Here is a 27,319-nt window from a genome sequence, read left to right on the forward strand (position 1 = left end):
ACACTGAACCATTTGAAAATGAGTTGCAGACATATGAGGCTTCAGCCCTGAATTCTTAAGCATACACAGCCTAAGAATAAAGACAGACTCCCACCAAACCCACACTATCATTATTACACCTAAGAAAATGAACTATACTTGCAAAATTTCACCAAATATTCACTTAAGGCTGTTTTTGAAACAACGGCAACTGAAGTAGTAAGTTTAATCCCCACTGCTTAGGAGAGAGAAGTCAGTCTGCCGCACAGAAATAGGCTGTCAAGGGGTTCTTGACTGGGGAGATTTCCGACTTCATGGGGGCTGGTTCCTGTCATGAGAGTCTCAAGATGAAGTGCACAGGGCACAGTGTTTGACTGAGACACCAGTCTGGAACCAGACAAGAAATCCAGTCTGATTACAACATAATGTTTTGAAAAAGAGCCCTTCTCAAAACGAAATCTCCACGTGATTTCCTCCAATGCAATCACCCATTTTTATCACAATCTGTGGCTCCCAATGACTCGTTGCCATTTCTGAAATGCAAATGCACCCTTGAAAGCCCAACAAGAGATCACCAGTAGGGAGACTTCAAAAGAAACATAAATCCTGAAGGAAAAGTCTTGAAGAAGGCACCCCCAAGAAATCCTGTGCATTGAAGGCAGCTCTTAAGGAAACAACATTTATCTACACAGAGGAGTTTTGCATGTTTGTTAAAAAATAACCAAAAACAATAAAAACATCAAGCCAAAAAATCCATCTGGTCTCATTATTTCACACCACACTTTGCGAGAAATAAGGGGACTTCATTTCAGTGACTATGATGCTATTAGGAAAGAAATGACAACCGAGGGTCTTTCCAGCTAAGACTTACCTTAATGAACTAGCACATGGATGTCATTGACTCTTTTCATTAACTGAATTCTGGTACATGAACATAATTGGTTTTCATTTTCCTTATTGAATATTTCAGAGCTAAGAAACTGCTTCAAATATCAAAGAGAAAAACATGCCCAAAATATGTCAGTTGCTATCGAGTACTATTCTGATTTATCCCTGTAGGTTGCATTTTTATGCTTAAAATTCCTGGAATGAAATACAGTACAGTGTGGTCCACACATCTATTTTAACGATCGAGAGGATGGACTGCCCACATCGCTTGCCCTACTGCATTCTAGTCATTGGCAAGTTGACCCCTTTCTCGGACACCGGGAGCTACTTGAAGGCAAGGATAGTGTCTTCCAGTTCTTTACGCCCCAGCCTCTCTCATGGGGTCTGGCACAGAGCCGGAGTTAGGGCTTGCCTGTTAGATGAAGAAGGGTCTATTCTGACTCTTGTTCATGACAAGAAATCCTTTAGCTGAGAAATGCCGGCTGTTCATCAATACTACCTGAAGTTGGGTAAGCTTTTTGAGTTCGCAAGCTCCCTTCTTCATTTCTACCTGAAAAATCTCACCTTTTTAATCCCTATGGTAGCTACTTAGTTGTCAGATTTTTGATAAAGAAGAGATCCCTTGTATTATTTAAGGTTAGTGGGCAAGGGTTCCTGGCAGAAGCTGAGACACTTTTCAGGACATCCTTGAAAATCAGTGGGATTTCTTTCAGGTGTCTTTAGTCCAAGACTCCCGAAGCATCTTGGATGGCCAGGAAGGAGGCCCATGTTTTCTGGGGAATCCCAATTGAGAAGAGGTGATCTTATGATGCTAGGTGACAGAATATGCCAATCAGAGGTGGGGAAAAAGAAAACATTGCCCAGGCCGGAAATGGGAACTTCGCCCCTGCAGAGCACTTCTGTGTTTTCAATCACAACAGACTAGCCTTTCTTTTAGGAACTGTCAGCAGAAAACACCAATGCGACTGATGGATGAGAACTGGGCAAACATCTGTCTCAGGCGAGGCATGGAACGTTATGGTGGAAAACGTCTTTGAGGGAAGTTAGTCCAGGGGTTGTAAACTGAAATGTCTTGAAGAACCAGGCAAGCGACATAAACAATCTTTAATGATGGGGCCTGTGACCCAAAGGCACGAAAAACAACCAAACCAAAACACAAACTCTAGACCAGCCAAGTAGAATGTAACTGCAGGCTTCCGATTGGAATTGCCCTTCAATTCCAGCTCCTTCATCTCACAGAGGAGAAAATTGGAGCTGAGCGAAGGGAACGGGCATGGTGCACATCAGCTGGCTACCTGAAAGGGTCTCTCTTTGTTGCATTTCTTTCCTGTGTTACGACCAACGAGACAGGCCTGATGATGTCCCCTTGCCACAGTCACACATACGCTATCTCATTGAATCCTCCTAACAACTCATGCGGTAGCTAGAATCCCCATTTTACGGATGACATGCCTGAGGTTCAGAGAGGTTAATTCACTCACCCGGAGTCACAGATTCCACAAGTGTCCGAGCCTGGCATCAGATGCTTCCCCAGATGACGTCTTCTTTTGATTTTCAGCATGGCCCTCTGCCTTTCAACCTGGCTGCACTTGACCATTCAGCACCAGAGACCCTGTCACCGAGAGGGTGCTACAAATCAGAAGGCTACCAGCTCTGAGGCTACCTCCTCTGAGAAGTCTTCCCTGATGCCTCTAGTCACCCATCCTGGGCGCTTCAGCAACATTTCACCTCCACCTCTCTTGCAGAATCTTCACACCTGGTACAAGGCTTGTTTGGTGCCCCTTGCCCAACCAGACTGCAAGCTCCATCAGAGCAGGGCTCACCCAACGCTAATCTGGGCACCTGCCCCTGGGGCCCGGCACTCGGCCTGCCATTTAACACTCATCATTACACACTTGACAAATGTGCTGCCGTCTGCCACAGAACCACACAGAATTGCTGCTCGTCATCGGCTTAGCGCCACTAAATACGATGATGCCAAGATCCACGCCTGCTGCACCCGGTTAGCTACACTTCTGTTAGGGGCTCTGGGGCATTTTCTGTTGATAGATCGTTTTCATTTAATAGATTCAAGTAGACTCAATTTTCCAGCATTTCAGGGGGCTGCTCATAACTCTCCTTCCCCAGGAACAGGCATGTGAGTGACATAAATACACACAGGACTTGCAAAGGTTGGATGCGGGGCTGACTCAGCTGTCAAAGTGAGCTCAAACCAATGGCTTTGGTGAAATCAGCAGTAGTTGGACTGGGTTTATTAGCTCCTGTGATCACTTGGTTCCTAAAATTAAACCCAATAGGTCACTTTTAAAACGAATCTCTTTTCTGAAAGGACAGATGGATCAACAAATGGGGCTAATGCCCACCATTAGACGGGGAACCAGGGTTGATGTGCACCAATGTCAAGGTGGGAGGAGTCAAGCTCAGTCTCTCCCAAACAGTCTGTCCGATCTACGACAACAACCGAGAGAGATGGAATTAAATTTCCCTTAAGTTCAGAATCTGAGGCTTCTCAGCACTGAGGCAGACAGGCAGTTATCATAAATGAGCACCGGGCAGAGAGTCGAGACACTGAGGTTCTGTCCCAGCTTTGTGTTATGTGACTTTTAGCAAGTCACCTACCTTTTCTGGGCCTCGGTTTCTCCATCTATAAAATGAGGCTGATGGACAAGAGCTGAGGGCATTGGAATCGCCTAGAGAAGTCTTGTTAAAAATACAGAAAGTTCAGGGCTGGCCTTGTGGCTCAGTGGTTAAGGTTTCACATACTCTGCTTCAGGAGCCCCAGTTTGTGGGTTTGGATCCCTGGCATGGACCTACTCCACTCATCAGCCATGCTGTGGAGATATCCCACATACAAAATAGAGGGAGAGTGGCACAGATGTTACCTCAGGGCTAATCTTTCTCAAGCAAAAAAAAAAAAAAAAGAGGAAGATTGGCAATGGATGTTAGCTCAGGGTGAATCTTCCTCACCCCTCAAAAAAAAAAAGAAAATACAGAAACTTCAAGTCTCCCCTGGGGACACTGACTCAGATCTAGGATCTGGCATCTCTGCTGTTTGGTGGATTCTGATGCTGATGGTCCACTGGGCTGACGTTTGGCATTTGCTAGATTAGATGATGTCTCAATGCTATCATACATGAGAAGGATGAAAATGATCACGTCTACGGTCGTTGCAGACTCTGTGTTGTCAACCACACAAATCTACCCCGGCCTTTGGTGGGAAGCACACCCCTGTGTTCAAACAGGCCTGATGGAAATTGGTCCTAGAAGGCCAAATTCAACTTCTGCGCACTCTGGTTTCCAATAGGAAAAAGTCCCAGCTCTAGAGGGCGCAGATTGTTGCCTGTGGCTCTCAACCACATTCCAAGGCTCAACAAGCCGTGCAGAGATCCACAGAACCTGAGTGACAGGCAACACACGAGTCTTGTCATAAGACACCCCAAAACATACACCCAAGAAGGCAGCACAGCCAAACCTGTGTGTACTTACAATACCCAGGGGAAATGAGCCCCAATTCATCCCACGCTGGGAAACTGGCACCTCCATCAGCACAAGGTTTTGGACAAGTGTCCAGGGGGTACCTTGGACAGCTCCCTGTGGCTCAGCCCAAGACCCTCTGGGAACAGTCTACTCCCCTCATCCCCTCCCAGCCTTTCTCCCTTCCCCATGGAAGACAACCCTTGGGCAGCTGGCTTTGGCCACTGCAGGAAAACAAAGAAGAGGCAGGAAGAGCGATGAGCAGGCTCGTCTGGAAACCATGTACACACTATTGGCCCCAAATGGTGCCACTGGAGACTTCCCTCTGGGCTTCTCTTTCTTCTACAATCACCAATCTGGGCCTAACACTATTGTTCCCTTCACACCCTTCACACGCATTATCACAAAACCTTCAAAACAATCCCTAATGGGAGTTATTGTTCTCATTTAGCCGATAAGGGAACTGCAACTCAGAGGGGTTAAGTGACCAGCCAGAGGTCACACAGCCATGGAGTGAGCTAAGCCTGGCCTCAAGCAAAGGTCCTCACCGTCTCTCTCTACTACGCAGCTGGCTCTTTCCCTGCGTGGTCTGGGAGTTGGGGAAAATCACAATTTCTCGAGACATAGTCATGCCCCTGACTGTTGGGGTAGCCTCTGGCTGGGCAGATGTATCAGGAAATGAGGCTGTGGGTGCGAAGGCAGGGGCACAGTCAGACGGCATGTGCCCAGCCATGTGCAAAAAGCCCCAAATTAAGAAGCCAAAAACCAGGAAGGAAGCCTCTGATGGTGCCACTTACCAGGTAGGTAACTATGGGCAGGCTGGGCTTGTCCTGCCTCAGTTTCCATATCTGCAAAGTGGGATTCAGATCATGCTGGAGACCTGGGGGGTTTGGAGAGTATTGCCAGGGATATCCAGGGCTACCTTGTGTGTGAGAGCACCCTGGAGATGGCACAAAGCTGTGCGCCTTTTCCAGAGCTCCTGCACACAGGGTCGGTGGAAAGGACTGGGGTAGTGGTGGTAGCGGAGGGGCAGAATGCCTCCCTTCGTGACCTGCCAAAGCATCTCAGTCAGTCTGCTGAGACACCGGAGGGCAGAGGAGCATGGACGCCACCCCTGCCGGCTGGGGCACCAGGAGCTCCTTCCCTGTTTCACCTTAAGTTCAAAATAACAATGGGAAAAACCAACGCTCCCTGGTGTCTTTGTGAACTCGCAGAATCTGCCCCACCCCCAATTAAAGAAACAGGCGGAAGAAAGGGTGAAGCTGTCCCCTTATTCCTCTGCGGGACTGGCCTGAGGGGTCAACTCCTTCCTCCTCTCTTCCAGGGTCCCAGGCCGCCGGAGGCCAGACGATGCGCCCTGGACTGCTGGTCAACACTGCACTCTGCTCAGGGACGCCCTTGGGGCGCTCCCTCCGTGGCCGCCCGTGCGCTCTTCCGGGGCCTGAGCGCGGGTTTGAGCTGGGCTCTGGGAGTAGAGGGGGTCTCAAACGCGGGGAAGACCCCTGCGCGTCCTCCCCCGGGCTATTTGGGTTCCACTGGAAGCGAGCCGACCTACCGCAGCCCGGGGACCTGGAGGGGCGGACCCCTAGTTCCTGTTGGCAGGAAACCCCCGACCCTCCAGCCTCCCGGGTCCAGTCTCGCGGCGTTATAATAATTAAACACCAGCAACATTTCTTGCGTATTCAGCGCTTGCCCTAGGCTTTACCACGATAAATACCCACGAGAAAGGTACTGTTTCCCCCATTTTACAGACAAGAGAACTGAGGCTTAGAGCGAAAGGACTTACCTAAGGCCACACAGCAAGCAAAGGGTAAATCTAGGATTAGAACCAGAGGTGTCACTCGAATGCTCCCTGCCCTCGCTCTACCGCCTTCGCGCGCGCCTCTCCTCTCCAGGTGCCTGCCCCAGTCAGCGCGGTCCGAGCCCGCGGAAAGACGCAGACGCTCCGGCCACAGTGCCCTGGGAGCGGGGGGCAGGGTCCCGTGGTCTCCAAGGCACAGTCCGGAGAGCCTCGTCCGGACCCTCGGACCCTAGGGCCCCTCGGGTGGCCCTGGAAGTTGGGTCTCTCGGGGACCCTGGAAACAAACCCTTCGCGCGCGGTGCACTGCCGGGCCCCGAATCCCAGCGGATCGCGTCCCTCGCCCGTCCAGGGGACGCGCCAGGAGCCCCAGAGCATCTTTCGCGCGAGAGGCACAACTTTCCCAGGTTCTGGGAGCCCGCGCTCTTGCACCCCAATCCCGCGCGGACTGAAGAAGTAAGACGTGCAGGCGGCCCCGCCATTACCGCGAGAGCGCAACGAAGATTCTCGCAAAGTTGGGAGCCAGGCAGGAGCAATGTTCCCCGGGAGCAGAGCCCTCCCAGCCTCGGGCCCCCCGCCGAGGGTAGCTGGCCATGCCAAAGAGTCCGCCATTGCCGCGGGCTCGCAGTTGCCATACCTCGGGAGGGCCGGGCACGGAGGAAAGCTTAAAGTTGAGGTTGGGCAGGTGCAACGATCCCCAGGGACTGGCGGCCCCCAGCCTCAGGCTGCCGGCTGGGGTTGCGAGCGGTGCCAAAGGGTCCGCCATTACCGCAGGCGCGCAGCTCGCAGCCGAGCGCGCGGCTGAAGACGGACTGGGGGTCCCTGCAAAGTTGGAGCGAGGAGGGCGCGTCGACCCCCGGGGACCGGAGCCCCGGGGCCTGGGGCCGCCCGCTGCGAGGAGAACGAGGCCGCCCGAATCAAGTTGGGACGCGCGGCAAACCCCGCGCCTCCCGCTCGCACTGGGGCCTCGCACGGGAGCGGGGCGCCCTAGGGGACAGGGACGGGGGCGCGGGACGCCTGGGCCAACTCACCTGCCACCGAGCCAGGCAGCGCCGAGGCTGCCTCTTCGCGCTGCGCACCCGCCCGCCCGCCGGTCCGCTCGCCTGCCCGCCTCCTACTCCTCCTCCTTCTTCGCCTCCTCCTCCTTCTCCCGGGCGCCCGCGGCCGCCGCGCTCCCAGCTCCGAATGCTCCGGCTCCGCCGCCCCGCGCGCGCGGCTGCCGGGCGCCAGTCGCACCCACTCACCTCCGGGTAGGAGCCGCGCGCGTCCCTCCCCCTTCCCCTCCGCTTTGTGCCTCTCTGATCCCTCCCCACCCCCTCTCGCCTAGCCCCCACCCCTCCCTTGACCCCTCCCCTCCCTCCGCCCCAGCGAACCCAAGTTCGGGACGGAGGCTGCAGGTTTTCCTCGCGCAGCGCCGGGCGCCCCGCGCGCGCCCCTGGCTCACCCGGTCCGCCCGGCCGCCTGGCCGCCCCTCGGAGGAGCCGCGGCGCTAAGTAGCTCCCGGTGGCTGGAAACGCGGCATAAATATGTAGGGACGGAGCCGTGAGCTCAGCGAGGGTCGTGAGGGGGAATTTATTTCTTAGTGTCCCTCCTTTATCCTATCATCGCTGAAACGAATTAGCGGTGACGTCCAACCCGGCTGGTTTATGGGTGTGGGGAGGGAGACGTCGCAACCCTCATTAAAAGAGCCGCTCTGGGCTCCAAAGCATACATCTTTTATATAACCTAATTTCCATTTTTTTTTTCTATCAGGAAACACACACACACCCCATGACAATTTCTGGGCGCCTGGAGGGGGCCGAATGGAGTAGGCACAGGGCACTTCTCTTAGGGCGCAGAGGGCCCCCTGGGAGGCAGGGATGGTTATTTCTGTCTCTTCATCAGTGTAGGGATAACATTCTTCAATGGGACAGTGTGCTGCACCGCCTAACGTCCTGGGCGTGGCTGGGAGCCCCCAGGGGCCCCCAGGAGGTTGCAGACTGGGTTCTGGCCTTGGCTCTTGGTGGGCAGACAGGGAGAGAGGCGGTTCTGGGAATGTTGCCTTGTTCTGGTCTTCCCTGGAGCAGCACTTAGGCCTGGCAGCTGGGGATGCGGAAGGACGGAGGGGACAGGCTCACCTGTGGCCTGATAGACCTCCAGGTGGGGAGAGGCCCAGGGCTGGGCGGCGGGGAGGGGAAGAAGCAGAGAACCGAGCTGTCCTTCCTTTCTTAGGGGCCCTAACATATGGGTAACCATATAAACTCGTCTCCAAAGCTGTCTTTTCCTGGGCAGATTGCAAAGGATTTTGCATTTCACTGTTGCTGCTGCTCACACACTCTTGGGGAAATGGGGGAATATCAAGGAAAGAGAGAATTCAGACACACACACACGCACATGCACACACACACACGGACACACTCAGCACCTGGCTCTGGGTGGCTTGATCTTCCCTCCTCCCAGCCACTCAGGCTCTGACTTGTGCAGAGAGGAGGCAAAGAGGAAAACCACCACCCCCTTTGTCACTAATAGATGCTTTTCAGATCGTCTTGCACATCAAGCACGGGAGAAGGGGGTGTGACTCTGGGGGTAGGAAGAGGGGTGTGCGGGATGAGGAGGAGGATAGGAAGGAATAACGAATAAGCTGGCAGGGGTGCGTGGAGGTCTGTGTTGTCTACAACAGGCTGGAAGGAAGACAGGAGAAATTCCCTCTCAGCCCCAAGGCTCTGCCGCTTCCTGACTGTGCCACATGGGGCAAGATCAGGGCCTGTTTCCCCAGGGGTGCGATGGGCCTGAGGTAGATGGGAAGATGCACACAATGAGAGAATGCTGGCCAAGCTCTTGGCATAGTGTCTGGCATATAGTAAATGCTCAGTAAACAGCAGCCAAAAATAGTAAAAAGGATGATGAGGATCAGAACAGTGACACAAAGGCTGGATGGGGCGTCCTGGGGAGTCAAGGCTGGAGCTGAGTCCTTCCAGCCTGGGCCCTGCTTCCCCTGCCTGAACCATATCAAAGTTGAGCTCTGGGCTTCAGTGGTGTCAGACTCAGAACACTGCTCCCCTCAATTACCATGGTAACTGGGGAAAAATCAGGAAACCAGGGGAAGGGAAGCTGCTCTTCCACTGGGCTGGTGATTCACCTGCTTAAAACAGAGATGCACCTGTGCAGGTCAGGACCAGAGGAGGCCCGCGGTGGAGACACCTCCTCTCCCAGAGCTCCTGATTAGGGGAGAAGGGTGATTGGTAGGGAATGGGGGCCACGAGATGGTGGGGTCGGGGCCAAGGCTGGACTGTGCCTGCAGAAGGCAGAGTTGACCTGGGTTTGCAAGGAGGGGGATTGAAACCCACTCCTCCAATTCTGTCCTCGCCACCAGGTGTCCTGGTGCAATTGAGAGCAAAGCACTGGAAGGTAGCTCTGGAGATAGAGAGTTGGGAAGACAGGGCCTCTGAACCCATGGTAGCAGCCAGTCACCACAAGGGTCCTGTGTGTGTGTGCGTGCGTGCGTGTGTGTGTATGACAGAGAGACAGAGATCAGCACAGAGAGAGAGAGAGGAAAAGAGGGAGGAAGAGAGGGAGAGACAGAGGGAGAGAGAGAGAGAAAGGGGAAGAGAGAAAGAAGCAGAGAAAGAAGGAGAAAGAGGCAGATAGAGAATGAGAGAGAGAGGCAGAGAGAGAGAAAGCGGGAAAGAAGACAGAGACAGAGAGAGATCAGCAGGGAGATAGAGAGGGAGAGGGGAAAAGAGAAAGATGGAGAGGGAGGGAGAGAGGCAGAGACAGAGGGACACTCCCCTTCCCACACTTCTGGTTGTTTCCGTGGGGTTAAGGGACAAGTAACAATACGAATGGAGGTTGTAGTCGTAGAAAGAATAACGGCTCCTCTACTGAGCACTTATCATTGTGCCAGTCTCCAGCCAAGCATTTTATAGGTATCGTACGTCTCACTGAATCATCGTCAAAATTGCAAGAGATGATCCCTTTTCTCATTCCAGTTTTACAGAGGGGAAATCAGAGGCTCCGAGAGGCAAAGTGGCTTGCTCCAGGTCACCCGGTCAATTGGTGGTAAAGCAGCTATCAGAACTCGGGTCCTACTGACCCCAAGGTGGGGCTCTTCCTGCCTCCCCTCGGCGGCTCTTGAAGAAAGACCGAGAGTGATGTCAGGGCCGCCTCTCGGGCACCAGGGTGGTGTCTGGTGTTTGGGGAGTGGATCCTGGCTCCGGGGACCCTACTTTACTGTGCTGGGCAGTGACCCCAGGGGGATCCAACCAGGGAGACTCACGGCCACGTGGGGGCTCTGGGACAGTCCTCCAAAAGCTCCTTGGGTGAGGTGCCCTTTTTGGTCCTTCCCTTTGGAGGCGGCTCTGGGCATTGGCTGTGATCTGATCCCTTGCTGTTCAGGGGGAGATGCTGACAAGGCCACCCTTCTCCCGGATTGCTGTAGGATTCACGCAGTTGAGATGCTTCTAGGGGTCAGCACAGAGCGAGTTCCCCATACGTGGTCACCTGGATAACAATTATTCTTGCATCCCCGAGTGGACGGTGGGTGGGTAAAAGGACTCTCCCAGCCAAAGACAGGCTGCCCCCTTTCCCCCCTCCCTGCTACCCTGGACCCTAACCAGCCCCCACCCGTCAGCTCAGGGGTGGGCTCCGGGAGGTAGGGGAGCCGAGGGCTCTTGTGGAGCCAAGGGGAGGAGAGGGAAGGGAGGAGGTTTGCCGATGTGGCTGCCACTGAGGGGGTAATACATTATCCAGGGCTAATGAAAACATAATTATCTTCTTTTGGCTGCAGAGAGGGGCTAATTTAATAGGCTGCGATCGAAAGGCATCTGCTGAATTCACCCAGCAGTGAAAACACTTGAAGGACTTAGGCAGGGGAAGTGCGCAGACAGTGGCTGGCGGGCCTCTGCAGCTGTGTGAACGTGGCAGCGGCCACAGGGAGGGGGGCACGGGGGTGCAGGGCAGAAGCGGCAGAGGGGTGCGGCAGCCGACAGGTGTTCCGTGAACAGGCAGGCTGGGGCTACCCGCTCACCACCTGATCTCAGGCCAGTCCCTCGCCTCTCTGAGCCTCAGCTTCCTCATCTGTAAGATGGGATTAATCCTGCCTCCCTCCCATTGACTGGGAGGAATGGATGAGAAGTGTAAGGGGCGTGCTCACACATCCTCAGCGTGTTTGGTGTTTAGTGAAACTTTCCCCCTTCTGCCGCTTTGCTGGGTCAGGTCTACTTGGCCTTCAGGTCTCCCCTCTTGAGAGAAGCCCCGCTCTGAGCTCCCGCAGTGCCCTGCAGCTCCTCTTTCATAACACAACACACTTGACGATGTTTACTCTGTCATGCTGGACTGTGAAGAGCTCCTCAAGGCGAGGCAGGTCTGTCTCGTTTGTCACTTGAAGCCAGTGCTTCTCAAAGCACGTTCCCTGGACCAGAGGCCTCAGCATCCCCTGGGAGCTTATGAGAAATGTCTGTTCTAGGGCCCTGCCCCAGACCTGCCGAACCACACGCTCAGGTTGGGGCCAGCAATCTGTGGTTTACACACGCTCTCCAGGTCATCCCGATCCACACGCAAGTTTGAGAACCTCTGCTGCATCCAAAAACTGAAGAAATGTTTCTTGAATAAATGAATGAAGAGCTTACGGGAGTCCAGCTATGTAATGACAGTAATTCTCTCTTATTAGCCATCAACTGTGTACCAAACCTGTGTCTGTCTCAGCCACCGCCTCCATCCCCCACTCACCATCCCCTACTCACCATCCCCCACTCACCATCCCCCACACTCCATCCCCAAGCCACGCCCCTTGGTCCACCTCTCTGTCCTGAGGTGAAGGCCCACATGGGGTGTTAACAGACCCAGGGGCTGCCTCCTGTGTGTGCCCCCTGCTCCCCTTGCTCATAGAGCCCCCTCCCATAAGTAGTCCCCTGGAAATTCTGGAAGAGAATTCAGCTTTCAGCCCTGTCCCTGGGTGCTTGGCTGGGGAAGTTGCTCAGATGTGCTTATGAAGGATGGTGCCTGCGGCTCAGTGTGCACAGTTAGAGACAGAGGGACAGCACTGCGAAAGGGCCCTTGCAGATGGCTGTCCCCAACTCTGGCTTTTTACACATGGGGAGGCCAAGTTCCAGGGAGGTTTGGCAATTCATTCAAGGGCAACAGCTTGTCAGTGGCCGATCAGATCCCTGCCCTGGCTCCCAGCTCAGGGTGCTGATTCTGGGGCCCCTAAGAGGGGTGGGTCACCACACAGGCTCTGGGGACCCTGGGGTCAGCATGACCAGGGAGTAGGGAGCAGTGTTGTCTGAAAGCCCAGAACCCCTGGGAGGAGTGGGGGTGCCGCAGTCCCTGGGATGGCTGCTGACTGGTCAAACACGCCCACCCCGGACATTCACATGGCTCTGGCAGGGAAGAAACAGGGAGGAGTCCTTTAAGGCTTAAAGAGGCAGCCTGTGCATAAGACACACAAGATTTGAGGCTGGAACATCTGGCTTCCAGACCCGGCTCAGTCACTAATGGGCTGTGTGAACTTGGGCTAACCCCTTGGCCTCTCTGGGTCTCACAAGCTGATCTTAACCGGAGGATGGCCAACTCCCTAGCATTATATGCAAAATCAAGTGCAAGTGTGTTTTTCTGGGGTAGAGGGTTCATAGCGTTCTGCGGCTTTTTAAAGGAGTCGAGACCTTGAGAAGGTTAAAAGCGATGGAACCAGACGGCCTCTCAGGGCGCTTTAATGGGCAAAAAGGAGGCAACTTCCTGTCTGAGAACCCGCTTGGCAAGTCCGCAGGCGCCCTGTGCTCTGCGCTGCGCGGTCGGCAGAGACGCAGTTCCCGGAGTGACCGACAGATGGCGCTAGCCCTTCACCGTAGCCGCCCTGTTTTCCGGAACCTTGTTTGTGGGTCCCGCGGCTGTTTGCTCAGCTTCCCGACCTCCGGGCCTGGACGTTGGTGGGATAAGAGTGCTGGGCGGCCCCAGGGTCTGCCTGTATCTTCTGGTTGCCACTCTGTCTAGTCCACAGAGGAGGCATCAAAAAGGGTGTGAGGGTGGAGGCATTAGGGTGGAGGGGAGTGGAGGGGTGGGGGGTCTGGAAAGCCCAAGGGAACCCACTGAAATATAGGAAGGAGCCCTAAGTTTGCTGTTCATACCCCCAATATAGCCCTTTTATTCTCCCCTGCGCCCCAATACAGGACCCTGTCTCTGTGTTCCCCCATCTCAACTCAAGGTACCCACTGTATCTCAAAATCCTCTAAACCTAGAGTTTCTGCTGGCCTTTCATACTGGGTGTGTGGGGGCCATCAAAGTATTTGCGTTTTGAAGGCAATGGCAGGGAGAGGCCAAGGCTTCCCGGGAACAGATGAAATGGGCTGAGTCTGAGACATCGCGGAGTAGTGGGGCCTGTGGCTAACTGGAGTGCATGCCCCACCTAAAGGCATTCACATTCAAATGTTTTGGAAGCAATGTTCCACCAAACTAGACCATTTTGGCCACCAGTGTGAGAACTCTGATCAAGGCAATGGATTTCAGCACCTATGAGTGGAGATGTTCGAGTGGCAAAGAAGGTCTTAAGCCGAACATAGAACAGGGGTCCTCAAACTGGCAGGTGCATAAGAATTGCCTGAGAAGGGGAATACCAGTTCCTGGCCCCTGCTTCCAAAGATTTTGAGCTGTAGGTCTCAGGTGGGACCCAAGAGGCTGTATTTTTAGCAAGTTCCTTAGGGGAAACTGAGGCAGGTGGCCTTCTAGACCCAGGTTAGCTGCTCTGTGCTGGTAAGGCCATGCCAGTCAGCTGGGCTGGGTCCTGAGCCTCAGCTTGCAGACACTGAGAGTTCAATGACACAGCTTCTCAGCAGCGGTGACATCCCCCTCCCCCATCCAAGTAGAGATCTCTTACAATTCTGCTCCCCATTATACCACAGACATGCACAGGGAAGATGACATGCCTGGGCTCATTGCGAAGAATTAGGAAAATTCGGAGACCAAGCCCTGAGAAAGGATAATGGGAAGGTGGTAGGGAGAGGAGCATGGAAAATTCCAGTTCAGTATTCCAGAAAGCTACCCAAACCCAGGTTGAGGTATTTGACTTCTTATCCAACTCTGTCCTCCATCCACTGTGTGACCTTGGGCAAGGCTCCTGCCCTCTCTGGGTCTCTGTTTCCCATCTACAGTATTAAGTGGATTGGAGGGGAGTATAGCTTCCTCCTCTGTTCTAGGACCCCCTTCGGCTCTGTGGCCCAAGTGTCTTGGGGCTGCCGGTTGTGCAGGTGGAGGGGGAGGCTGGAGAAGGGTGCTGAGGACCCCGTTACCTCTCTCTCCAGAGCTGACCTGTTTTGATCTGGCTGTGTATCTGGCTTCCTTATTTAGCTTCCATTTGAGAAACAAACTTGAGAGCTGCTGGTCTGGGAGCATCTTTCACTGTCCGTTTAATCCTTTACCGCCCCCTCTCTATTGGGGGGCCATGGGCAGGCACCATGCTGGGGGCTGGGGTGACTGAGCCCCCAGGAGCAGGATTCCTGGCTCCTGGAGTATCAGGCCAGTGCAGAAGTCAGACAAGCTCACAGCTCATAAGCAGTGACAACCCAACCTGCTAGTGTGCTGACACTCTTCAGTCTACACGGCGCTGAACCCCAGAAAGGGATCCTGCTGGCCTCACCCTGACTCGAAAGCCCTAATGAGAGAACCCACTTTCTCCTCCCCAGCCTGACAGCTCAGAGCTCCATTAGCTTCATACGTTTTGGCATTTGATTTATTCAAACTGACACTCGAGCAAAATGTCTTATAGTCTTCTCTAATTGCAGGAAAGAGGGGAGTGTGCAAGGATATGGTGTGGTTTAAAAGCTTTGGAGTCAGTCCTGGGTTTTCCACTTTGTAGCTGTGTGACCTTAGGCAAGTTAATTACCCTTTCTGAGCCTCAGCTTTCTCATGTGTCAAAATTGGGAATGACGATATCCCCTACGTCAGAGGCTTGTGCTTGTTAAATGAGATGATGCATGTGAAGCCTTTGGCACAGTCTTTGGCACATAGTAGTACGTCAGTCACGGGTAGCTCCTCCCCTTTTATTATTATTATTGATTTGTGTGGGATTCTTGTCTCTGTTTTGAGGTTGGAAGCTCTTTGAGGGGTATGAGCCACGTCTGAATCCATTTTTTATGTTCTGCGATATGCCCAGCAGTGTGCTAGCTCATCCCAGGCACTCAGTGACTGAGTTCAATTGCACAGAGGGACGGGGACAGCTTCTCGACACCAGTGGTCCTCATAGTGTGGCCTCCAGAGAGCTCACAGCTGGGCAGTCAAGGCGAAGGATGGAGACCCACGGAGCCCCTAGCTATGCGGTAAGGCAGGAGGTGGGGGCTTCTGGGTCAAGCGAGAAGCCTGGATAGAGGGAGAGCAGGGTGTTCAGAGGGGGCTGTGTCTGTGAGGGGTCCCCAGGGAAGGGACTGACTCCCTGCCCTTCTCCCTGGGTGTGACAGCAACGTTCTTCCATCCCTCCAGGATGACACAGCTTCTCAGCAACAGTGACATCCCCCTGCCCCCATCCTAGGAGACATCTCTGCCAGGGCTGCTCCCCATCCTACCACAGACACGCCCAGAAAAGATGGCACGCCTGGCCTTATTTCTAAGAATTAGGAAAATCCTGAGCCCAAGCCCTGGGAGAGGATGATGGGAAGGTGGTAAAGGGAGGAGCAGGGAAAATTCCAGCTCAGTATTCCAGAAATACCAGCGCTGGGCTAGGCTCTCAAGTTTGCTAGCACCAGCAGCTCTCAAGTCTGTTTTTCCAGGGAATCTGTTTTCCTTCCTATAGGAGGAAGCCAGATACGCAGACAGATGGAAACAGGTCAGCTCTGGAGACGGAGGCAAGGGGGTCCACGGCCCCCTTCTCCAGCCTCCCCCCTCCACCTGCACAACGGCAGCCCCCAAGACACTGCCGCAGAACCGTAGGGGGTCCTAGAACAGAGAAGCACTGTCCCCAGGGATGAGCTGGCTCTGCGGCCTCTGTTTCTGCATCTGACCCAGCATTCCTTGGGGCAGGGACCCGCTGTCGTCGTCTCTTGGGCCCCAGCCCTCCGCCCGATGTTCGGCACCCGGTAGGTGTTTCATAAAGGTTTCCTGACTCACGGAGGACTTCAGGTAGTACTAGTGACGACGATGACAAGAATGATGATAATAACAGTAGCATGCTAGCCACACCTTACATACATTAGCTCTCGACCACTTGGTAAGTGGCAGAGCCGGGCTTTGAACCAGGAACACTGGCTCCAGGGTCTGTGCAATTACCCACGGCATGATGGTTGATGGTAGCAACTGAGTTGGGGTAGCAAGTGACAAATAAGCTAAGCATCGCTTCTTCAGGGTCACCGTGGTTACCATTCCTTGAGCAATTACTACGGGCCATGCTAATCTCCCTTCATCTTCAGCCGCCTTGCGAGTTGGGTATTATTGGCCTACTGGGAGCAAATTGGGGCACAGAGAGGTAGAATTACCCATGCAAGGACACACAGCTAAGCAGTGGCAGCTTAAGAATTTGAACTCAGGTCTATGGGACTCTAAAGCCCACGGATCTTAATGGAGAATTCGGGCTGAGGTGAAGCCCTGGAGGGTGGCGGTGACCTCAGGGTAAGGGGGTCCATTGACTGGACTTTGGGACAAGGTTGGGCTGACACAGACATGGAGCCCAAGAGAAGACAGAGAGAGAAAGAGGACGAATGAGAAAAATGGGGGCCTTTCCTGAACATTCCAGCCCGGTGTATCCACATTGCTGTTGTATCCCACCAGCTGACATTATGAAAAGAGAGAGAGAGAGAGAGAGGGCACTGAGGCCAGACAAGACTGGGCCAAATCCAGGCACTGCTTCTTGCTAGTAGTGTGACCATCGGCAAGTTACCTAACTTCTCTGAGCCCCAGTATCTACCTGCCTTGCAAAAGCTTTAAAATCACATTAACAAACAGCTACAGGGCATCTGCTATGTAATTGGCGTTCAACCAACGTCCATTCATTCATCTATTGATTCCTTCAAAGAATATTGACTGTAGCGCCTCCTGGCGGAGCTCCACCCGCATCCCACGGGCACCTCCCATTCCCATGCATACTGGTCCAGTTTCCAGCTGGCAGCACCTGCAACTCTTTTGCAGAAGAAACTTTGGAAAATTAACATACCCTCCTTGGAGCGCCTTCAACCAATGCCTGACAGGAGTAGGGGTACACATACCCTTGAGTGGGATTCTAACTCTGAGATGTGGGGTCTACACCGGCCCCTTGGGCCCCCCTGCAGGATTCAGCTCCAGCTGCTCACAGTGGTAATGCACACTTTTCTGGTTCTTTCCCCTCCCCGTCTCACCTCTCCGTTCTCCTCCTGGTATTTCCTGGGAACCCATCCCAAAGAAATTCCATGCACTCCGACCCTCGCCTCAACTGCCAACTAAAACTAAACTAAGATACTGACTGAACTCCCGCCACGTGCCACACACGGGACTCCATCCTGTGCCTGGATTAACAATGAACAGGACAGACACGTCCCTGCTGTCAGGCTATCGCCTATAGTCAGGCCATTGGAGGAAACAGACAGGGACAAGGGTGCCCATATGACGTCACTATGAGGCCCCTTCCCATCTCTTCCCTGCCTCTCGGAGAATGTCAAGGCCCCTCTCTTAGATCGCACCCAATTCTTTCCAGAATTATAATTATTTTCCCTTGACCACCAAACGAATAAGCATTTTGAGGCCAGAATCCACATCTTGGTGTTCATACTTATTTTTTCCTCCAAAATGCCCAGCTCAGTGCTGTGCATTCATTCATCTGATAAATATTCAGTGAGCACCCACTGTATGTTGTCTGGCATGGGGACACAGCAATGAGCAGAACAGACCCAGGCCTGGCCCCCTGGAGGTGACATTCTGGTCGGGGAAGCCAGTCATCAAACAAGCAAAGACGCAAATAATATAAAAACCCATAAGTCAACAAACAAATAACCTAATGTCGAATTGTGATAAATACTATGACAAAAACAGCAGGACAAGGGGGCAGAGAAGAACTGGGCTGAGGGTAATTTTAGATACTGTGGCGGAGAAGACCTCTTGGAGGATGTGCATACAGTTGGTGCCAATAAAAGGTTGTTGAATACAGGAAGTAAAAGCTTTAGGTACCCAGCCAATGAATAAATGCCACAGGCGAGGACAGCACCTTCAATATAAAAAGGATGGCTTTTCCAAGCACTTCAAGGCCTCCTGACTCCTCTGTGAGTTGATGCCACTGGAAAGGTATCAATGAGTCCATTCAGAAATCTGTAGGGCCCCAAAGCATACCGTTTTTGGGCCAATTAACACCCCCAAGAGGAAGGGAGCCTTGATATTTGATCAGTACTCATAGGAGAGCTGCCCAAATCAATGAGGGGCCGCCTGAGGTCTTGGGAAATCACATTGCTGGAGAAACAAGGTCCGTAGCTGATTCTGCAGGAAGTCTTATGACCAAGAAGTGGCTGAGGCCACAGCAGCTAAGACTTAGTATCTGCTGACTCCGCTCTGTGTCACCAGGGCCACACCATCTAAAGTGCACAAAGACCCTGTTAGGTGGCTGCCATTAGAACCCTGTTTTCCAGATGAGGAAACAGAGGCTCCAAGAACATTAAGTAACTTGCTCAAGGTCACGCAATGACAGTGCAGCGCATTAAGGGGGACGAGGAGAGGTGGTGGTGGGAGCGTGGAGGAGGAATGGCTACCCAGCCTGGGGCAAAGGAACTCCTACTCTCTGCCCTCCACCTGCCCTACCCCTCCCCGCCGACCCCACACACACACGTCATGGGTGTAACTTCCAAGCTGAGGTCTGGAGAAGATTGGAGTCGGCCCAGGGAAGGTGGGCGGGGAGAAGAGAGAGGAGCTCCTTGCAGAAATATGCAAAGACCTGGAAGTGGTGGCGCACCTAGGAACCCCTGGGAGGTTGCATTTTGCCAAAGGTAGAGTTAACCCCTCACCTAATTTTGTGTGGCGCAGGGTTAGCCGGATGAAGGTCACATTTCTGGAGCCATGGTTTAATTCTGGGCTGTCCCGACTCCCCAGAAATGCTATGTAGAGGGTGTGGGCATCTTCTGGATGATTCCGGCTGATTTCCCATTTCTCCTTCAGGTGGCCAGGTCAGCCCTGTGCCCATCTCCCTGTGCCAACAGAACGGGAGATCCCTTGGGCCAGTGATGGGCTCCATCATCCTGGCAGGTAGAGGGATGTCCATGGCAGTTCATGGGGAGGGGTTTGGGGAGTCACCAGCTGTGGGGGCCGGGGGTGACCACAGCATGACAAGTTTGCCAGCATATGCTGCTGCTGCTCATCCCCCAACCCAACGCTGCAGCCCCCACCCCCAGCCCACCCATGGGGCTCTGAGCTGCATTTAGCAGCTTGATCAACTGTCATATGTATATAGTCTCAAAGGCTCAGGCTGTGCCCCCAACTTCCAAGTTGCTGGACATAACCCTCTTTCCCTCTCTGCGGCCACTCTCTAGTCTGAGCCGCCATCTTTCTCACCTGGGCCACTTCATCAGCCTCAGCAGGCTTCCCTGCCCCCCGCAATCCAGTCTCCCCATCCAAGTCAGAGACACCTTCCCCTTCAGGTGGGCCTCTGCTGCCTGCCTCTGAGGCTCAGTTGCTCAGCTTTTCCTCGAAATCTTAGAGCTACCCTGAATCCCTGCAACACCTTCCTCGTGTTGCTGGAGTTTTGCCAAGGTCAGCTTATGGCTGCTGAAGCCAAAGGAACCCTAATGGGTGGGGTCGCCTCTCATCTTTCTGCTTAAAAGCGGTGTGGGCTGGCTATTATCTGTTCTCCTCTCCAGATCCACTAACCACGCCCCCTTCTGTGCCCTGCTTGCTGCCCTTGGAGGCTGACCCCATCAGCAGAGTCCCTTGCCTCTGGCTTCCAGTTGGATTTAGCCAATGGAAAGCATTGGTGGGACAATAGGGGGTGGGAGGACAGCGAGGTTGGGTTTGTTCCCTCCTGGGTCCCTCCCAGTGGGGTGGAAGAGCAGTGGCTACATCCTTTCCACACAGCTCACTCTCCAGGTTCTGCTAGCTGTTCCCTCCTCATGCTCTTTGAGGCTCCCCATGGTCCTGGGTCCTGCACCCTCCGTTGTTGGCTTCCCTTGACCTTGACCACACCTTTCTAAATAGAATCTTCATTAATCTCTCCTCCATCGCACAGGTTGAGTGCACATCCCTTCTTGCCAGGGCCCTGACAGATACAGGGAGGTATCCGCCATAATCTGTGCCAGCTTAGGATCTAGAGGAGCTGGGAAGCAGTGGTGAGCCTCCCAGCCTCCTTGGGAAGGGGATGGGAGCTCTGGGGGAAGACAAAGAGAAATCTCCCCACGTGCCCCCAAAATGGGAGCAGTAAGAAGAGACCCAGCTAGAAAGAGCTCTGAGCTATAGGTCCCCCACTTCTTGCTGTGTGACCTTGGAAAAAACCACTTCCCATCTCTGAGCCTCATCTTCTCATCTGTAAAAAGGGAATGATAGTAGAACAGACCATTATCAGGTTGTGCCAAGGTATCATTTCCAATGACACCATGTCACTCATTCATTCACTCAACAAATAATTATTGAGCCCCTACTAGTGTCTGGCAATGTGCTAGGTGCTGGGACACAGCAGTAGAGAGAACAGACATTGCTCTTACTCTTGGGGAGCTTCCAGCCTATGCCAGGAAGGGACATAAACAAGCAGCCACACAAATAGATTTCCAGTTCTTCACTGTGCAAAACCATTGTCCTCTGAGGAAACGGCTAACGTTTGAGCTGAGTCTTGGAGGTTGAGGCAGGTCAGCCAGGTAGGAAAGGTGGTCCAAGAGTAGACAACAGAACATGTCAAGGATGGAGGTGGTTGTTGGAGGAACCACGAGTGATGGGGGAAGTAGGCAATGAGGTGGGAGAGGTGGCAGGGATCAGCTAATCACAGCGTCGGATGCCTCAGTGAAGGGTTTGTATTTTATTCCGAGTGTGAAAAGTGACATAGATGGTCTGATTTATGGCTTGAAGGACCACGCTGGCTGCTGTGAAGAACAGACCAGAGAAGGAACAGGAACGGAGTGAGGGAGACCAGAAGGGGACTATTGCAGCACCCAAGTGAGACGTGATGGTGGCTTAGCCTGGGGAAGTGGCAGTGAAGGTAGAGGAAGTGAACTGAGGCAGAGATGGCCAGCTGTCCACCAGAACTCCACTTCCACAGTGTATAGTTGTGGCCAGGAAGCGGCTGCCCAGCCAGAGACTACATTTCCCAGCACCCTTTGCATCCGGATGAGGTCATGTGACTGGTTCTTACCAATGAAATGGGAGCAGAAGTGATGGCGTCCCTTCTGGGCAGAAGCAGTTAAAAGCAGATGTGTCTTCCCTCCGTTCTCTGTTCCTGTACATTGGTTGGAAGCAAAGTCCCCAGGGGATGGTGGAGTCATAGGTGAGAGCTCCCTGGGTCCCTGAATCATCATCTGCATCCTTAATTACACTTTATTTGACCTAAGAATACATTGCCATCCTATTGAGCTGCTGAGATTGTAGGGTCTGTCTGTCACAGTAGCCAGCACTACACTAACCTACGGGCAGGTCAGTTAGGAGCAAAACCTAGCAGAACTCCATAATGGATTTACTACTGTGGAGGAGCAAGAACGAGGCCAAGAATAACTTCCAACTTTTAGCTTGAGCAACTGTGGAGATGAAGCTGATGTTTCCTGAGTGGGGGAAGATGTGAGCGAGTTCTTTTCTCTTTTTTGTGAGAGTGAAGAGCTGAGTTTGGAACACAGATGTTTACCATGTCTGGGAGACACTCGAATGGAGATGTCAAGTAGAAAGTTAGACAGAAGGATTCGAAAGAGGTCCGAGCTGGTGACACAGTCTTGGGATTTGTTGTCTTGTCAATGGCACTTGAAGTGCCATATTAGGTACTCAATAAGTGCTCTTTGAATCAGAATGTGAATCACTTCTTCCTCATTTTTACCCAGCGTTTGGAAGTTAATGGACAAAAATCATCTAGAAGTGATTAAAGAGTTCCCCCCGACCCCAAAAACCTGATCGCAAGTCAAAGAACCACCCATTCCTGGCCCTGCTCTCGTGTGCCTGTTGAAGAGGCTCTCTGAGCTCAGCGAACCTGAGAATCAAGCTATTCAAAGGCTGAATGAAGGTGATTCTGATGATGCTTAAAACCGCCTTCCTGCCGCGTTGGGTAAAACACTCATTTTTGATGCAATGAAAACCACTTGAATCTCTGCCTTTTATTCCCCAAAGCAGCTTCACCTAATGGGCTGGGGTTTGAAAACAGGGTGTAGAAAAGGCAAGGCTGAGCTTCACCAGCCTCATCCAGAGGTCGCTCTCCCTGGGCTACAGGTCTTTTACTCCCCGGGCTTTTGGAGGGGCTGCTGCAGAGGAAAGGGCTTCTGGGCAGGCTGGGCAGGCAGCGTGGTGAGGAAGAGACCCTTGGCAATGCTGACACTTTCACCCAATAGCCTCTATTCCCAGGGTAGCAAACTCGAATGGCTGCAGGAGCCAGCCAGTTAATGACTCTGAGAAATGGGTTGCATGCGGACCTCAGAGAATTAGAGAGCACAGGTCTTGTCTAAAGGGGTGGACGCAACGTGGCTCCAGCTGACTGTTGCCATATGGAAGGCAAGTCCTTGATCACTAGGTCTTCTGGCTTCTCAAGAGAAGCCTTCAATTCAGGTTTTATATGAAATCATCTGAGTTTTAAATGCTTGGAACTAATTATACTTAAACAGTGCTCTGTGGGCCAAACAAAGAGCATGTGTACAGGGCATATAATTCCTGTGCTTGAAACCCGCTTGAAACGCTCAGTGAGTTACAGAATGGACAGGGGCCTCCTTCCTAAGAAATTGCCCAAGGGGAAAGTACGTAATCATTCTGGAATTGTTATTGAATCAACACAAGTTCATTGACTCAGCTACATCAATCATAACCTTAATCATGGTTCTTTTTATCCCTCCTTTGGTGAGGTAAACATTTTAAGTTTCTCTACAGGAGAGAAAAAAGTAAAGATAAGTTGTGACTGAGTGTGACCAGTTTTGAGTATGAGGGCTGTGTGTGTGTTTTCACTGCTGAATCTTCAGGCCTGAGTAGCTGCATAAAAATATTGTTGAATAAAGTAATAAATGAAAGGAATGCACATATAAGAGAAGAAACCACAGACCCAAGTTTGCATGTTTCAGAGTGTGGGAACCCGTAGCGGCCCAGATGTCTCTGAAGCCCCACAGTTTAGTTCTGCCACATTTATTCTCTGAAGAGGACATCTACCGGATGCTGGGGCAATGCATGATGGTCCCCACTGAGGAACGTGAACTTAGCATTAACAAGGTCTGTGTAGCTGACCTGGACCTCTCTTTTCCCTTCTTCTCTCCCCACTAGAATCTTCTCAAGCCTTTAAGCTGCAGCTCCAGACTTCTCTACGAACCAGGTTGTCACTGACCCCTCCAGACAATAGCGCCAACGACATTCCCATTTAATGCAGCTCCTACACGCCAGAAACTGTGAGAGAGTTTGTAATGGGTTTGGGTAACTTTTTCGTCATCTTTTCTCTCCTAATACATCCTACTCCTCGGCCGTAGTGATGAGTACAAGACGAAGGCCTGGCCATTCCTGGTACCTCATACCCTTCCCCCAAAGTGATTGGTCTGAAGAGCAGGCATGTGACTCAGGCAGGACCAATCAGAGCCCTTCCCTGGGACTGATATACTGTTGCTGGTTGAAGGAAGCTCTCTCTCTGCTGAGGATGCTAAACGGAAGCTGGGAGCAGTATTGCTCATGCCATTCAGAAAAGGCTCATCTGTAGGAGGAGAGGCTGAGGTTCCCAGGGCAAAAGAAGAAGAGACAGCAGAGCACAGAGGGAACTAGGGATGCAATACATTCCTTTTTCTGTGAGTCTGGAGTTGGGTTTCTGTCACTTACAACCAAAGGAATCCTGACCAATAGAGCCCTTTATATACTTTGTCTCACCTACTCTCTCAACAATGCTGTGAAGATGATATTAATAACCCCCATTTTATAGATGAGGAAATTGAGGCTCAGAGAGGTAAGGTAACTTTCCCAAAGCCACACAGCCAGCAGGAGGCAGTTTGGATGACTCCAGACCTGTCCTATTTCTACGAGGCTCCTCTGCCTATCCTGAGGAACCGGCTTTCCGGGACGGATCTTACGTAGCATTTTGTGTTGCCAGTGCAAGCTCCAGAAGGCAAGAAATGCCTTCTACTAAGAACTCCGTCATTTCAGGGTGGGAAGGCCTTCAGAGGTGAGCTGGGGCTCTCTGCAAAGAACAGGGGAGTGGAGCCAGAAGGCTTCCAGGGCGAGTTCCGTTTCTTACTAGCAGGAAAAGTCACTGAACCTCTGTGAATTTGAATTTCCTCATCTGTGGAAAGGAGCTAGTACTCAAGATATGGGGTTGCGATGACAATTTAAGGAGATAAAGTATTTGAAACTGTTTTAGAAATGTGAAGTCCTGTTCAAAAGTGGGGTACCAATACTGCTGTTTATCGCTGTACTACTTAATCCTACCTCCGTCTGGGCTTCAATACCCCCCAAAATAGAGCACTTGCTGCCTCTCATGGCAATTCTTTCCATCTTTGGCCATTCTGATTATTATAAAATTCTTTCACATTCTAAGTTGAAATTTTTCTCTTGAATGTGTGTTCATTGGTTCTATGGGCTCTATCCATTCATCCATATCCTTCCTTCCTTCCTTCCTTCCTTCCTCCTCTCTCTCCTTCCTCCTTCCTTCCCTCCTCCCTCCCTCCTGCCTCCCTCCCCTGCCCTTCCATCTACTGTAATAAGATTGAAGACAATCGGGGAATCAAGAAGATCAGTCCCATGTCCACACTAGCTTCACTCCGCCCATCCAATCCATTCTCCTCACAGCAGTGAATGGTATTCTAAAACACGAATATAATCTCGTCACTCCCTTACTTCAAGCCCGTCAGTGGCCTTCCATTGCCCTCAAGATGGAGTGAGCTACAGGCCCTATCTGATCCAGGCCCTGCCCACCTCTCCTGCCTCACCTCTCCCCTCCCCTCCCCCCTGACCTGGCCTCTAGCGAAATAGAGAATAGAGTGACTCGCAGAGGCTGGCATGGGCTGTTGTCTTCCACCCCTGGGCCTTTGCACAAGCTCTTCTTTATGCCTGGAACACCTTCCCACCCCTCTTTACCTGGCTCACCCCTTCTCATCCAGCAGATCCCAGCTGAGACATCACTTCCTCCAGGAGGCCTCTTCGACCTCCTGAGACTGGGGCAGGTGCCCCCTCCACACTTCCTGAGTCCCCTGGGCTCACCTCCAACCTGGCATAGATCTCACTGCCCTTGGCTCCCTAGCTGCTTGTCTGTCTCTGTCTCTGTGCCCTATTCACAGCTGGCTGGCTCTGCAATGCCTAACAGAGTGCCAATAAAGAGTTTTGAATGAACTCCATCTCTCCTTTCACCTCTGCCTCCTGTCCCCTGCCATGATCCCTCAGGCCTTGTGAATTATAAAGAGAGTTTATGGTTCTCCACAAGGGAGGGAGGGAGAGGCCCTGGGAGGGTCCCCTGTCCACCATTGCTCTAACCTGTCACAGTGCCAGAAATGCCACCATGAGCAAGTCACTACCTAAGGGAAGCATCGTCCCTTCTGGGGCCTCCTCATGTAGCGACCCCACAATAAATATGTAACCCTTCTGGTGTCAGGGAAGTGGTTCCTGGGACGAAAGACCCAGAAAAGTGTGTGTGTGTGTGTTCCACACCACAGTCCTTTGCGAGGGTCCCAAACTCAGACTTGCCAAGAGCAGTACCACCAGGGACCGGGTAAGAAACTAGTTATGAGGTCATGTTGCTCAGTGGTTAGCTCCTCTGCCTGGGGTGTCTGATTTCCTGGGTTTGAATCCTGCCTCCACTGTTTCCAAGCTGGGTGCCCGTGGCCAAGCCATTTAACTTATCTGTGCCTCCCCCCCTGCACAATGATCTTGACAAGAAAAGTACTAACCTTTGGGGTCAGGATGGGCATTCAGTGACAGGATGGCAGGAAGTGTTCACTGTGGGGCTGGGAGGCGGTAAGAGCTTGAGAAGCCTCAGTTCTTATCATTCTGCTTTAAATGGAAATTAAAATTATTCTGCTTATCCAGAAGACCTGGCCTCCAGTCCCAGCTCTGGTGCTGACGCTCTCGGTGGCCCTGAGCAAGTCCCTGCCCCGGTCTGGGTCTCCCCAGCTGTTCCCAGGTTCTCCTGCCCCGGGTAGGCGGGCTTTGCTGAGCAGCTGGGAAACAGCTGCTGGACCGCCTGGCCTGCGCCTGCCCTTTTGGGGGGATTAGAAGGCTGGCCGGGTGGGAAGTGGGCAGGCATCACCCCAGAGCTGACTCGCCTGCAGAAGCCCTGAACGGCATGATTAAAGGGCCACAGGTGGGGTGACCAGCTGTGCCGGTTTGCCTGGGCCTCTCCTGGTTTTGGCATTGGGAGCTCCACGTCCCGGCCAACCCGGGGCCACTGGTCATCTTAGCACAGCAGATGGCACCCAAGCAGGATCATAACACTTCCGGGGATAACAAGGTTAAGAAGGGAACAGATGTGGCTGTGGGATCTCCAGGAGGGGCTGCCCCGCCCACCTGGCACCACTGGCGTTGGGCTGCTGTTTCTCCTTCTGTACATCTTCCCCCAAAAGTTGGCTGCCCCTTGGAAAAAAAGCTGAGACTTTTCCGGCCACAGGCTGTACCCTCTGCCTGGACCTGCCTTCCTCCTCTCCTCTCCCTAGAAGAAATCCAGCTAATGGCTCAAATGCCCCCCCCCCCCCCCCCCCCCCCCCCCCCCGCTTTCCTGACCCTTCCCTGCACAGAGCTCCAGGAACGCTGCGGAATGCCCGCCATCGTGTGGCTGATGCCCATGGCAAGTTCCGGAACTACCTCCGTCTCCTTGCCCGCACAACAGAAATAATCAGAAGCGACCTCTTAGGGTTATTAGGATGATGACATGAGATAATATGTTTCCAGATCTTAGAACGTCGCCTGGAACAGAGTCAGTGGTCAATAAATGTTAATTATCATAACGAGGAAATAGCAGCAAAAGAAAAACAATAAGATATGGCAACGATAATGGTTATCGGTTTGTCTTTCTGTTGTCCCCCTCTGCCCGCTGGTCCCCTTTTCTTACCTACTTAAGAACTGGGCCCACATACATATCCATCCTGGGCTGGCCCAGAGCTCTCCATATGTGTTTGATGTATGAATGCTGAACCACAGGTTTCA

At 52.7% G+C, this 27,319-nt stretch overlaps 1 protein-coding gene across 4 annotated transcripts in view; it reads right to left on the reverse strand.

Annotated features, from left to right (window-relative positions):
- The window catches only part of NOS1 (nitric oxide synthase 1), a 172,870-nt gene that overhangs the window by 99,595 nt on the left and 45,956 nt on the right, over positions 1-27,319 (reverse strand). The window contains exon 1 of one of the 4 annotated variants that reach the window (XM_070516147.1): positions 7,171-7,322. The exons of 2 other annotated variants lie outside the window; for them this stretch is intronic. The gene's annotated coding sequence lies outside the window, so the exon portion shown is untranslated. Of the gene's footprint in view, positions 1-2,348; positions 2,467-7,170; positions 7,323-27,319 lie in introns of those variants that run through there. One more of the 4 variants, XM_070516149.1, reaches the window with a different exon arrangement.

This window comes from Equus asinus, chromosome 8 (genome assembly GCF_041296235.1).
Source record: "Equus asinus isolate D_3611 breed Donkey chromosome 8, EquAss-T2T_v2, whole genome shotgun sequence".
NCBI lineage: Eukaryota > Metazoa > Chordata > Mammalia > Perissodactyla > Equidae > Equus > Equus asinus.